Below are 14,409 nucleotides of genomic sequence, written 5' to 3'. Positions count from 1 at the left end.
AAAGTGAATCAGCTATATGTATACATATATCCCCATATCCCCTCCCTCTTGTGTCTCCCTCCCCCCATCCCTATCCCACCCCTCTAGGTGGTCACAAAGAACTGAGCTGATCTCCCTGTGCTATGCGGCTGCTTCCCATTAGCTATCTGTTTTACATTTGGTAGCGTATATATGTCACTGCCACTGTCTCACTTCGTCTCAGCTTACCGTTCCCCGTCCTCGTGTCATCAAGTCCATTCTCTATATCTGCATCTTTATTCCTGTCCTGCCCCTAGGTTCTTCAGAACCATTTTTTTTTCTGATTCCATATATATGTGTTAGCATACGGTATTTGTTTTTCTTTTCCTGACTTACTTTACTCTGTATGACAGACTCTAAATCCATCCACCTCACGACAAATAACTCAGTTTCATTTCTTTTTATGGCTGAGTAATATTCCACTGTATATATGTGCCATGTCTTCTTCATCCATTCATCTGTCAGTGGACACTTAGGTTGCTTCCATGTCCTGGCTATTGTAAATAGTGCTGCAATGAACATTGTGGTACATGACTCTTTTTGAATTATGGTTTTCTCAGGTATTTGCCCAGTAGTGGGATTGCTGGTTCATATGGTAGTTGTATTTTTAGTTTTTTAAGGAACCTCCATACTGTTCTCCATAGTGGCTGTATCAATTTACATTCCCACCAACAGCGCAAGAGGGTTCCTTTTTCTCCACACCCTCTCCAGCATTTATTGTTTGTAGATTTTTTGATGATGGCCATTCTGACCCTTGTGAGGTGATATCTCACTGTGGTTTTGATTTGCATTTCTCTAATGATTAGTGAGGTTGAGCATCCTTTTAGGTATTTGTTGGCCATCTGTATATCTTCTTTGGAGAAATGTCTGTTTAGGTCTTCTGCCAGTTTTTGGATGGGTTTTGTTTTTTTTTTGATATTGAGCTGCATGAGCTGCTTGTATATTTTGGAGATTAATCCTTTGTCAGTTGCTTCATTTGCAAATATTTTCTTCCATTCTTAGGGTTGTCTGTTCATCTTGTTAATGGTTTCCTTTGCTGTGCAAAAGCTTGTAAGTTTCATTAGGTCCCATTTGTTTATTTTTGTCTTTATTTCCATTTCTCTAGGAGGTGGGTCAAAAAGGGTCTTGCTGTGATTTATGTCATAGAGTGTTCTGCCTATGTTTTCCTCTAAGAGTTTGATAGTTTCTGGCCTTACATTTAGGTATTTAATCCATTTTGAGTTTATTTTTGTGTATGGTGTTAGGGAGTGTTCTAATTTCATTCTTTTACATGTAGCTGTCCAGTTTTCCCAGCACCACTGATTGAAGAGGCTGTCTTTTCTCCATTGTATATTCTTCCCTCCTTTATCAAAGATAAGGTGACCATATGTGTGTGGGTTTATCTCTGGGCTTTCTATCCTGTTCCATTGATATATATTTCTGTTTTTGTGCCAGTACCATACCGTCTTGATTACTGTAGCTTTGTAGTATAGCCTGATGTCTGGGAGCCTGATTCCTCCAGCTCCGTTTTTGTTTCTTAAGATTGCTTTGGCTATTCAGGGTCTTTTGTGTTTCCATACAAATTGTGAAATTTTTTGTTCTAGTTCTGTGAAAAATGCCATTGGTAGTTTGATAGGGATTGCTCTGAACCTGTAGATTGCTTTGGGTAGTACAGTCATTTTCACAATGTTGATTCTTCTAATCCAAGAACATAGTATATCTCTCCCTCTGTTTGTATCACCTTTAATTTCTTTCATCAGTGTCTTATAGTTTTCTGCATACAGGTCTTTTTTCTCCTTAGGTATGTTTATTCCTAGGTATTTTATTCTTTTTGTTGCAGTGGTAAATGGGAGTGTTTCCTTAATTTCTCTTTCAGATTTTTCATCATTAGTGTATAGGAATGCAAGAGATTTCTGTGAATTCATTTTGTATCTTGTTACTTTACCAAATTCATTGATTAGCTCTAGTAGTTTTCTGGTAGCATCTTTAGGATTCTCTATGTATAGTATCGTGTCATCTGCAAACAGTGACAGTTTTACTTCTTTTCCGATTTTGATTCCTTTTATTTTTCATCTCTGAGTGCTGTGACTAAAACTTCCAAAATTTTGTTGAATAATAGTGAAGGAAGTGGGCAACCTTGTCTTGTTCCTGATCTTGTGGAAATGGTTTCAGTTTTTCACCATTGAGAATGATGCTGGCTGTGGGTTTGTCATATATGGCCTTTATTATCTTGAGGTTACTTCCATCTATGTCTGCTTTTTGGAGAGTTTTTATTATAAATGGGTTTTGAATTTTGTCAAAAGCTTTTTCTGCATCTATTGAGATGATCATATGGTTTTTATTCTTCACTTTGTTAATATGGTGTATCACAGTGATTGATTTGTGTATATTGAAGAATCCTTGCATTCCTCAATAAAGTGAGATAAAACCACTTGATCATGGTGTATGATCCTTTTGATGTGCTGTTGGATTGTGTTTGCTAGTATTTTGTTGAGGATTTTTGCATCTATGTTCATCAGTGATACTGGACTGTAGGTTTCTTTTTTTTTTTTTTTTTTTTTTTTTTTTAGTGACATCTCTGTCTGGTTTTGGTATCATGGTGATGGTGGCCTCGTAGAATGAGTTTGGGAGTGTTCCTCCCTCTGCTATATTTTGAAAGAGTTTGAGAAGGATAGTTGTTAGCTTTTCTTTAAATGTTTGATAGAATTCACCTGTGAAGCCATCCGGTCCTGGGTTTTTGTTTGTTGGAAGATTTTTAATCACAGTTTCAATTTCAGTGCTTGTGATGGGTCTGTTTATATTTTCTGTTTATTCCTGGTTCAGTCTTGGAAGGTTATACCTTTCTAAGAATTTGTCCATTTCTTCCAGGTTGTCTATTTTATTGGCATAGAGTTGCTTTTAGTAATCTCTCATGATCCTTTGTATTTCTGCAGTATCAGTTGTTACTTCTCGTTTTTCATTTCTAATTCTGTTGATTTGAGTCTTCTCCCTTTTTTTCTTGATGAATCTGGCTAATAGTTTATCAATTTTGTTTATCTTGTCAAAGAACCAGCTTTTAGTTTTATTGATCTTTGCTATTGTATCCTTCATTTCTTTTTCATTTATTTCTGATCTGATATTTATGATTTCTTTCCTTCTGCTAACTTTGGGTTTTTTTTTTTTTTTGTTCTTCTTTCTCTAATTGCTTTAGGTGTAAGTTTAGGTTGTTTATTTCAGATTTTTCTTGTTTCTTGAGGTAGCAGTGTATTGCTATAAACTTCCTTCTTAGAACTGCTTTTGCTGCATTGATAGTTTTTGGGTTGTCATGGTTTCATTGTCATTTGTTTCTATGCTTTTTTTTTTTTTTTTTTTTTTTTTTTTTTGCAGTATGTGGGCCTCTCACTGTTGTGGCCTCTCCCACTGTGGAGCACAGGCTCTGGACTTGCAGGCTCAGCGGCCATGGCTCACGGCTCACAGCCGCTCCGCGGCATGTGGGATCTTCCCAGACCGGGGCACAAACCCGTGTCCCCTGCATCGGCAGGCGGACTCTCAACCACTGTGCCACCAGGGAAGCCCTCTAGGTATTTTTTGATTTCCTGTTTGATTTCTTCATTGATCTCTTGGTTATTTCATAGTGTATTGTTTAGCCTCCATGTGTTTGTATTTTTTACATTTTTTCCTGTAATTGATATCTATTCTCATAGCGTTGTGGTCGGAAAAGATACTTGATACGATTTCAATTTTCTTAAATTTACCAAGGCTTGATTTGTGACCCAAGATATGATCTCTCTTGGAGAATGTTCTACGAGCACTTGAGAAGAAAGTGTATTCTGTTGTTTTTGGATCAAATGTTCTATAAATATCAATTAAGTCCATCTTGTTTAATATATCATTTAAAGCTTGTGTTTATTTTCATTTTGGATGATCTGTCCATTGGTGAAAGTGGGTGTTAAAGTCAACTACTATTATTGTGTTACTGTCGATCTCCCTTTTTATGGCTGTTAGCATTTGCCTTATGTATTGAGGTACACCTATGTTGGGTGCCTAAATATTTACATTTGTTATATCTTCTTGGTTTGATCCCTTGATCATTATGTAGTGTCCTTCTTTGTCTCTTGTAACATTCTTTATTTTAAAGTCTATTTTGTCTGATTTGAGAATTGCTACTCCAGCTTTCTTTTGTTTTCCATTTGTATGGAATGTCTTTTTCCATCCCCTCACTTTCAGTCTGTATGTGTCCCTGGGTCTAAAGTGGGTCGTTGTAGGCAGCATACATACGGGTCTTGTTTTGTATCCATTCAGCCAGTCTGTGTCTTTTGGTTGGAGGTTTAAATCTATTTACATTTAAGGTAATTATCAGTATGCATGTTCCTATTACCATTTTCTTAATTGTTTTGGGTTTGTTATTGTAGGTCTTTTCCTTGTCTTGTTTCGTACCTAGAGAGGTTACTTTAGCATTTGTTGTAAAGCTGGTTTGGTGGTGCTGAATTCTCTTAGCTTTTGCTTGTCTGTAAAGGTTTTAATTTCTCTTTTGAATCTGAATGAGATCCTTGCTGGGTAGAGTAATCTTGGTTGTAGGTTTTTCCCTTTCATCACTTTAAATATGTCCTGCTACTCCCTATGGCTTGTAGAGTTTCTGCTGAAAAATCAGCTGTTAACCATATGGGGATTCCCTGTATGTTATTTGTTGTTTTTCCCTTGCTGCTTTTAATATTTTTTCTTTGTATTTAATTTTTGATAGTTTGATTAATATGTGTCTTTGTGTTTCTTCTTGGATTTATTCTGTATGGGACTCTCTGAGCTTCCTGGACTTGATTGACTCTTTCCTTTCCCATATTAGGGTAGTTTTCAACCATAATCTCTTCATATATTTTCTCAGTCCCTTTCTTTTTCTCTTCTTCTGTGACACCTATAATTCAAATGTTCGTGTGTTTAGTGTTGTTCCAGAAGTCTCTGAGACTTTCTTCATTTCTTTTCATTCTTTTTTCTTTCTTCTCCTCTGCAGTAGTTATTTTCATTATTTTATCTTTCAGGTCATTTATCCGTTCTTGTGCCTCAGTTATTCTGCTCTTGATCCCTTCTAGAGAATGTTTAATTTCATTTCTTGTGTTGTTCATCGTTTGTTTGCTCTTTAGTTCTTCTAGGTCCTTGTTAAACGTTTCTTGTATTTTATCCATTCTATTTCCAAGATTTTGGATCATCTTTGCTACTGTTACTCTGAATTCTTTTTCAGGTAGAGTGCCTATTTCCTCTACTTTTGTTTGGTCTGTGGGTTTTTACCTTGGTCCTTCATCTGCTGTGTATTTCTCTGTCTTCTCATTTCGCTTAACTTACTGTGTTTGAGGTCACCTTTTCGCAGGCTGCAGGTTCATAGTTCCCATTGTTTTTGGTTTCTGCCCCCAGTGGGTAAAGTTGGTTCATGGGTTGTGTAGGTTTCCTGGTGGAGGGGACTGGTGCCTGCGTTATGGTGGATGAAGGTGGATCTTGTCTATCTGATGGGCAGGATTGCGTCTGGTGGTGTGTTTTGGGGTGTCTGTGAACTTAGTATGATTTTTGACAGCCTCTCTGCTAATGGGTGGGGTTGTGTTCCTGTCTTGCTAGTATGGCATGGGGCATCCAGCACTGTAGCTTGCTGGTTGTTGCGTAGAGCTGGTTGTTAGCATTGAGACGAGATCTCTGGGAGAGGTCTCACCAATTGATACTATGTAGGGCTGGGAGGTCTCTGGTGGTCCAGTGTCCTGAACTTGGTTCTCCCACCTCAGAGGCTCAGGCTTGACATCTGACCGGAACACCAAGACCCTGTCAGCCACATGGCTTCTGGTCTTGGAGAGTCTTCTGGAGAGACTGGGGGTGGCTGTGGCTTACTCTGGGGACAACAAACACTAGCTGAGCGGCAGCCACAGTCAGAAGCTCCTTCTACCCTCCTGTATTATATTTTTACAAGTTTCATAGTTTGTTTTACATTTAAATCCCTTATTATTCAGCTTTTCCAGCACCATGTTAAAAAGAGTATCTTTCCTCTTTTGAATTTTTTCTGTACTTTCTTTACAAATATGTCGGTCATAGTTGTGTGGGTTATTCCTAGGTTCTCTGTTCCACTGATTTCTTTGAGTCACTCCACCAGTAACACATAGTCTTTATTACTGTGGCTATACAATCAGTCCTGAAATTTGGTAGAATAATTCCTCTCACTTGATTCTTTTTCAGAATCTTTTTGGCTCTTCTAGTTTCTTTGCCTTTTGTATACATTTTAGAATAATCTTGTTTGTATTTACCAAAGAACCTTGCTGGAATTTTGATAGGAGTTGCCTTAAACCTATATATCAATTTGGGGAGAATTGGCATCTTTATGCTATGTTGAGTCTTTCAATCAATGAATAAAATAATGAAAAATGAAAAAGGAAGTTCACTATGTCATTATTTTAGGGTAGGTCTGCTGGTGACAGATTTTTGTTTTCTTCCTCTGAGAATGTCTTGATTTCTCTTCATTGTGAAGCATATTTTCACTCGATAAAGAATTCTGCGTTATAACTTCTTTTAGCACTTAAAAAATGTATCACTTCCTTCTGGCTTTCATGCTTTTTGATGAAAAATCTGTTGTAATTTAAAATGTTTTTCTTGTGCAGTTAATGCATTGTTTCTCTGGCTGCTTTCAAGAATTTTTTTTTTTTCTGTCTTTAGCAGTTAGAAGTTTGGCTACGATGTGTTTTGGCATAGATCTTTGGGTATATCCTATTTGGAGGTGACTGATTTTGTGTTTGTTTTTTGCCAAATTTGGGGAATTCTCAGGCATTGCTTTTTTTTGGAATACCTTTAACCCATCATCTTTTTCCTCTCCTTTTGGGTCTCTGATGACACAAATGTAAGATTTTTTTTTTTAATCCACAAAGTCCTGGAGCCTGGGTTTTTTTGTTTTGGTCTATTTTCTGTTGTTCTGATTGGATAATTTGTATGTTCTATTTTCTAATTCACTGATTATTTCTTTTGTCTTTTATATTATGCTTTTGATTTATTGAGGGTTTTTTTTCAGTTATTGTAATTTTTAGTTCTCAAAGTTCCATTTGTTATATCTTTTATATCTTCGCTGTGCTATCACAGATTTTCTTACACCATTCTGGTGGATGAAACCACTGCCATGTTACTGCTTTTGGGAGTAGAAGTCTAGGTTCTCCCCTGAGCCTCTGACAACCAGCGGTGAGGATGGAGGGGGCTCTCTCTCCTTGTTGCTGCTGGACAGAAGTGGGAGTTCAGGTTCTCCACTAGGCCTTTGCTGATACCATCCTGGTTGGGCCACTTTGTTACTGCTACATACCTGTATTCCACTGATGTTTTGGGGGGGGTGGCCATGTTACCCCTGAGCAATGGTGAAAAGTCCCCACTCCACTAGTTTCTGATACCACCCAATGGGGAGAGGAATGGACAACTCCTTGTTTTACCACATCATGAGAGTAGAATACCGGACTTTATGTTGTCTTTGCTGAAACTGTGAGGGTATGTGCTTGTTACCACTGAGTGGTGAAAATGCTGCCTCTCTGGTAGGTCTCTGATACTTCCGAACAAGGGAAGGATGGAGTGCCTTGTTACTGATGGGTGTGGATGAAATTCTGGGCTCAGGATGAAATTCCTAGTTTCCCATTTGGCTGCTCTTACACCACCCTGGTAGGGGGGTTGAGAGTGCATCATTATGGCCTGGCAAGAGTAGAAATCTAAGCTATCTGCTTGACCATTGCTGATGGGGGTGTGGAGTAGGGGCTGCAGTTTTTATCTGGTGTTTGGTTGGAATAAAGTGGTTATTGTCTGAAAATGTTTTGTCTTGGTAGGATGCCCCTTGTTCTTTGGTTAGAGTAGATTTGGGGGGGGGTGCTTTTGTTTTCCCCCTCTTGTCTGTGGCCACTGGCATTTGTAAGTTGCCAGCTTTTCTAGTATCCAGTCTGATATAGGAAAAATACAAAAAGAAAACCCAGGGAGCTCAGCACTGTATTTTTCCTTTGGTCCTAAGTTTGTAGCTAGTCCTCTGTCTTGACTTACATTACATATATATATATATATATATATATATATATATATATATATATATATATAAATAATATGTTTACCTTGAAAATAGTCCTAATTGTTATTTAAGTAAAGACTTCAATGAAGTTACCAATAGCTAAGTAAAATATTTTATTCTTAATAAATATTATGAATGGAAAAAAATTCATCTGCTTGAAAATTGTCACATAAAATGATCTCATTAACCCCAGTGCCAGTTTGGAATTTGTCAGAGTTTTATAGTATACCTTTGACCCTGATGAATGCCAGAATACCCAAAAGTACTGCTTTTGTGGTTGGTAGATGGGCTTGAGAATGCTAATTAATGATTCACAAATCCATTTAGATTTATTTTGGATATAGTCCCACCTAGAATTTTAATATTAGAATAGATAATTCTTAATATCATTAATATTTAAACCATTGCTTGTTAGGTAAATCAGAATTTTGTCCTGCTTAACTTGTAATTTGTGTTCTGGTTTCCTCAGAGTTTTGAAGTATTCTGAAAAGTGCCCAGCATGGAATTTGCTCTTGATTTTATTTAATGATTATATGTTGAATAAAATAATTTTTTTGGAATTACATAATTATAATTGTTTAGCACAATTTGGAAGTATTATAAAATGAGAGTTCTAGGATATCCTATTATAAGGAGATTGAGTTTCTTGAAATGTACTAACAAAATAATTTCCCTTTGAGATTAACTGAAACTTTTTTCTTTTGAAAATTGGGTCCTCCAACTGTTAAGCAGCTTTAGCTTGCTCCTTTTGATATTCTTTATGTTGGAAAATGCCTCAGCCCTTCCCAGCATTATTTATTTTCCTCTGTTGTACTGTCTGGTGTGCATTGGCAGATGTGGAAACCTACCACCAGCTTGAAGTAGGAATTTATCTTACACATTTTTTTAAAAATGTGCCTAGCATCCAGTGCGTAGTTGACTAGCATTTCACTTCCTCTATTGTCCAGCACATGGCTTGGAACACATAAGTTCTTTGAAGGAACGTATCACATTTTATAATATAAATTAGTGGGAAATTGTATTTGTCCTCCTATCCATTTGGGGGGGAACATATCTTTTTCAGGTACAATTATAATTCTTTGAATGCCTCCCACTTCACATGTTTAAGTTCCTTAAAACCCAAATTACCACCTCCTTAGTAAGCCTTCTCAAATCTATCCATTGAATTCCTATAGCACTCCTTTATTTAAGGCATGCATCATTTTTGTTGTACTAGTAAACTAGTGTGCACAGGACATACAGAAACAAAGCTGTAGGCAAGATAAGGTGAACCTTAACTCCGGTTATTTTATTAATGTGTGCAAATCTGAACTCAACCTCTCCCTCAAACCTTTTATTTCCCGTTGCACTGCATGATGTTGCCATTCTTGCAGTTATCTAAACTAAAAACCTGAGGTTTATCCTTGACTCATTCTCCTTCAGAGTCGTCTGTCTCCTTCCCTTATTCAACCAAATAGGTCACCAAGATCTGACTTTGAATCTTAAGTCTGTTCCTACCTCTTTCCATCCCCACCACTTCATTTCAGACTCTTCATTCAATATCTAATACAGGAAATATGTACCTAACGCCTGCATTATTACACCATCCTATGTGGTATCCTTGACTAGTTTCTTACCCTACCTTCATCCAGTCTCTAGTCCATCTCCACAGTATTGGAATTGTCTTTCAGTAAAATGTAAACCCAGTCATGTCATGTTTCTATTGAAAATCTTTCAGTGGTTTATCATCTTAGATTAAAATGAAACTTCTGAGTCTGATATATAACACTATTTGTGATCTGGTACAGACTTAAGAGATAATGTGTATATAGGCAGGGATTATTTTCTGTCAAGCTTTCTTTGGAGGTAAGTGGGTTAGTGAGCAGAGAACCAGGTATTATGCCAGGGAACTCCAAAAATTCAGAACATGGAGAACTTTATCACGAACTATCCACACCCATCCTAGTGGCCTATCTCTCTGTAATTTATGTAATTTTCATTAGAGAAGAATTCCCCCACCCCTCGCCCACCCTGGGATAAATTTTCTGAGAAAAAACTGTCCCACATTTAGATCTTCAATTAATCCTTTTGTTATTGCCCCGTCTCACTCATCCTGCTTTGTATATGGCAATCTGGACTCAGGAGAAGCCCCAGAGTTCTGCTTGAGTAGTTCTGCTGCAGCATCTTCTACTCCTCTTGCTGCTTGTAGCTTCTTTCTTGACTCTGCCTCAGCACTCATTATGTCCTCTTAGCGTCTGGAAGTTTCTTGAACTCTCTTGAAGTCTACATCTTAGCTCTTCAATCTTGGTTTATACCTTTTTATACTTTATTATTTTAATGGAGTCTAAGGAGGGAGAGAATATATGTGTGTGGTACATCTTGGACAGAAAGCCTCGTGGATTCTTAGTTTGACATAAAAGTTAATAATTCTTTTAAAGCATTGTTGTGCCAAGATTTCAGTGTCTTACTTGTGATATAAATACACATTTTTGATATGAAATTATTTAATGTAAAGATAATTATAGATAAATATTAGGATTTCTTATGAGTGTAAATTTGAAAAAAAACATGCAACTAGAATCTGTAATACTCAAGTGTTCTGTAAATGTATGTAATATCAATCTTATTTTTCATTTGACTTTATTTTAAAATAATTGAAATAGGGAATTTTGTTTCTAGGACAATTAGAACTAATGTATTTAGAGTTAGTATCTTCCTTATTTTATTATTGTTCTGATTCAAGTATAGCTGATTTACAATATATTAGTTTCAGGTGTACAACATAGTAATTCAACATTTTATAGATTATACTCTATATCTTTATAGATTATTCTCCATTATATATAACATTATAAAATAATGGCTGTATTCCTTGAGCTGTGTAATATATCCTTGTAGTTTATTTTATACATAGTAGTTTGCACCACTCTATTCCTAAACTGCTTTTAGGCCTTCGTTGCTGAACATGAGGGTAGGTATGGGACCTAAGGATGGGTGTTTGGTTTCTCCATTTCTTTGGTATTTAAATCTTCACATTCAGTACAGGAGGAGACTGGATTTGTTTCATGACAGCATGCTCCCTAATCAGTGGTTTTCAAGCTTAATCAAGCTTCAGAATCACCTAGAGGACTTGCAAAGTATAGATTGTTGGGTCCAGTTCCTTTCAGTTTCTGATTTAATAGATCTGGGGTGGAGCTGAGAATCTGTATTTCTAAGGAGTTCCCAGCTGATGTTAATGCTGCTTATCCAGGGACCACACTTTTGAGAACTGCTCTAGATCAAAAGTTTTATAAATAAAGCTTTTTTGGAATATAGGCACAATATAATGTGCCTATTATCTATGACTGCTTTCATGCTACAAATCATGCCAGAGTTGAGTAGTTGCAATAAATACTGCATGTCCCGCAAGCCTCAAGTATTTACTGTTTGGCCCTTTACAGAAAGTTTGCTACGCCTGTTTTAGATAATTGTCCTAATCTGACTATATTGCGTAAATTCAAGGTGCCAAAATTTCAGATAAAAGAAGAGGAATTGCTACTCCAGAGGCTGCTTTCCTTGCTAGTTGTGCTTCCATGGTTGCCCAAATACGTATAAGTTTGTATCTACTCAGCTCATTCATTTAACAAACACATGGCAGTAGGCTAGCCACTGGGTATTTAAACAAAATATAATAAATGGTTACTAGAGTTTCCATCAAGTAGATAAATGAATTGCCCCTCTCTACTCTACGGATAGATATTCATTAATTTGTCATTAAAATCTTTCATCTTAATATGAGGCATATAGTCAAATCTTGTTATCCAATGAATATTTCTAAATATTATCAATAAAACGTAATGGATCCATTGACATGCTGTGGTTTCCTCCTTATCTATATCAGCTACATTGAAGTGCAGTACTTTCCTGATTCCATGTGGTGAGGGATACAGTTTTGAGATACTCTTATTATCACATGTAAAATCTATTTGCCTTGTTTTCTTGAGATATTGTCACCTCTGATTATGTGCAATTTCCTTTTCTGAGTCTCAGAGTACCTGTGTCTGACTAGCTATGAGTTTTATTTGGTTAGTATTTGTATGATAAATATTTTCCATCATGATACTTTGAAACATTCTGTATTCTTTAAAGTGTATCTCTCGTAATTGGCGTATACTTGGGTTTTGTTCTTTTTATCCAATATGATAATATTAGTAATGGGGGTATATAGTCCAGTTACATTTAATGTGAATACATTTGGGCTTCTAATTACCATTTTACTATTTGTTTTCTATGACCCAGCTGCTTTCAGTGCCTTTTTCTTTTTTGCCTTCTTTTGAATTAACTTTTATGATTCATTTTACCTTCAGTTACCTTAGTTATATATTCTTATATGAGGGATTGTAATATGCATCATTGGCTTGTTATATATCCTTTGTTAATCAGCTATTTGTGCAGTCTTTTACTACAGGCTATAACATGAACCTTTGACTATCTGTAGAACCTTAGAACACTTTAACTCCATTTATCTACTTCTGCCTTTTAATCTTACATATGTTAAACCACATAAGACATTAGAATTATTATTAGTATTACTTGATACTACCAGTATCCAGTAAGTATTTATATCTACCTTCATATTTACCATTTTCTTTGCTTATCATTTCTTCAATTTCATTTTTTTCAACCACCTGAAGAACTTCCTTTAATATTTTCTTTATGTTTCTTGATAATAAATTCTCTGTTTTTGTCTGAAAAAATATTTTACCTTTAAATTTGATATTTTCATTAGATATAGAATTCTAGGTTGGCTTTTATAACATAAATATCAGTATTATTCCGTATCTTCAGGCATCCATAGTTTTTTGAGAAGTTTGCAAGTCTTAAAGCAATATATCTTTTCTCTATTAGTAAAGATTTTTTGTTCTGATTTTCAGTAATCTTACTATGACTAATTTTCCTAGGTTTTGTTTTGTTCGTTTTATTCTGCTTAAGGTTCTTGAACTTTCTGAAATTGTAGGATAATGTCTTTCATCAGTTTTGGAAGATTCTTGGCTGTTTTCAGATATTAGTTCTGCCCCATTTTCTCCTCTTCTGGGAATCCAATTATGTATTATTATTAGACTTTTGACTATGCCTCATATCTCTTACACTCTTCTATTTTTTACATTACACTTTTTCTCCTTCAGTTTGACTGTTTCTGTTCCATTGTCTTTGAGTTCACTAATTTTGTCTGCTCTGTTTGATCTGTTCTCAGACCCATCTAAGGTGTTCTAAATTTCAGATTTTTTTCCCCCTTGCATGCTTTATCTGATGACATTCTTAATATTTTTTAAATCTATTTTGCTTATTCTTTATTCTGATATGGTAATTATATTTAAGGTGGTGTCAGTTAATGCCAACATTGGATTATCTCCTTTGTTACTTGTTTTTTTCACTTGGTTTTTGTTCATGAGGTCCTGTCTCATGACATGCCTAATAAATTTGGCTCGAATTGGATATTTTGTTAAAAAAAAAAAATTCTCCTTGGGGTCATTCGTTCCTCCACTATGCCAACAGTGATGGTGGATCACCTTAATCTAATCAGTGGCTATGTTGATTCAAGGTTAAGTTCTAAAGAAACTTAGTTCACCTCTTGATTACCCTTGGCCCTCCAGGTCTTTTAACTGGGAACTTGATGTTTGTGTGTGTGTTCCCTCTCCTGGCATGTACTGAATGCTAATCTTTGACACATGAGAATGCCAAAAACTCTGCGTTACTTTTCAGGGTCTTTTCCACGTAGGACAAGAATTCTGTAAATGTCCTGAAGGGAAAACTCCCCTTGTAATTGGAAGTCCTAGATTGCTGTCAGAAGCTCTGCTACAGCAGTCTGGAGTCTCAACCTCCTTCCTTTGCTTAGAATTGGTAAATGCCTCCAAGGTAAAATCAGCTGCAAGTCTCAGCTCACCTTTTGTAAGGTTTTCAAGTTTGGAGTTGTAGTATCTCCCTTTTTTGTTACCTTAGCAGATCTCATCTGTCTTCACATAAATGGTTTCTTTATATTATCTAGTTTTGTTTTGCTCTCAGAGGGAACACTGGCCATAAATGTATTCTAACTTGGGTGACCACCTGTTCCAGTTTGTCCAACTGTTCCACTTTAGCACTGATGATCCTGCATCCCAGGAAACTTCTTTCCCAGGCGAACTGGGACAGTTGGTTACCTAATTCCAAGCCATCCAGAAACAGAAGTTAATAAATCTAATTTAGCATGAAACTAATATGTAGAAAGGTGTTTTTAACAAAACTCAAGTGAAAAAGACATTTTCACACTGACATTGTATGTTAAATTATTAAATTGTTTTAGCCAGTATTTTCATGAATAAGATAGTGTTCCAGGAAAATGCAAATAATTACCATTTATAAATTATACCTACAAAAGATTTTTA

This window comes from Phocoena sinus, chromosome 12 (genome assembly GCF_008692025.1).
Source record: "Phocoena sinus isolate mPhoSin1 chromosome 12, mPhoSin1.pri, whole genome shotgun sequence".
Lineage (NCBI taxonomy): Eukaryota > Metazoa > Chordata > Mammalia > Artiodactyla > Phocoenidae > Phocoena > Phocoena sinus.
Note: the sequence above shows the minus strand (reverse complement) of the source record.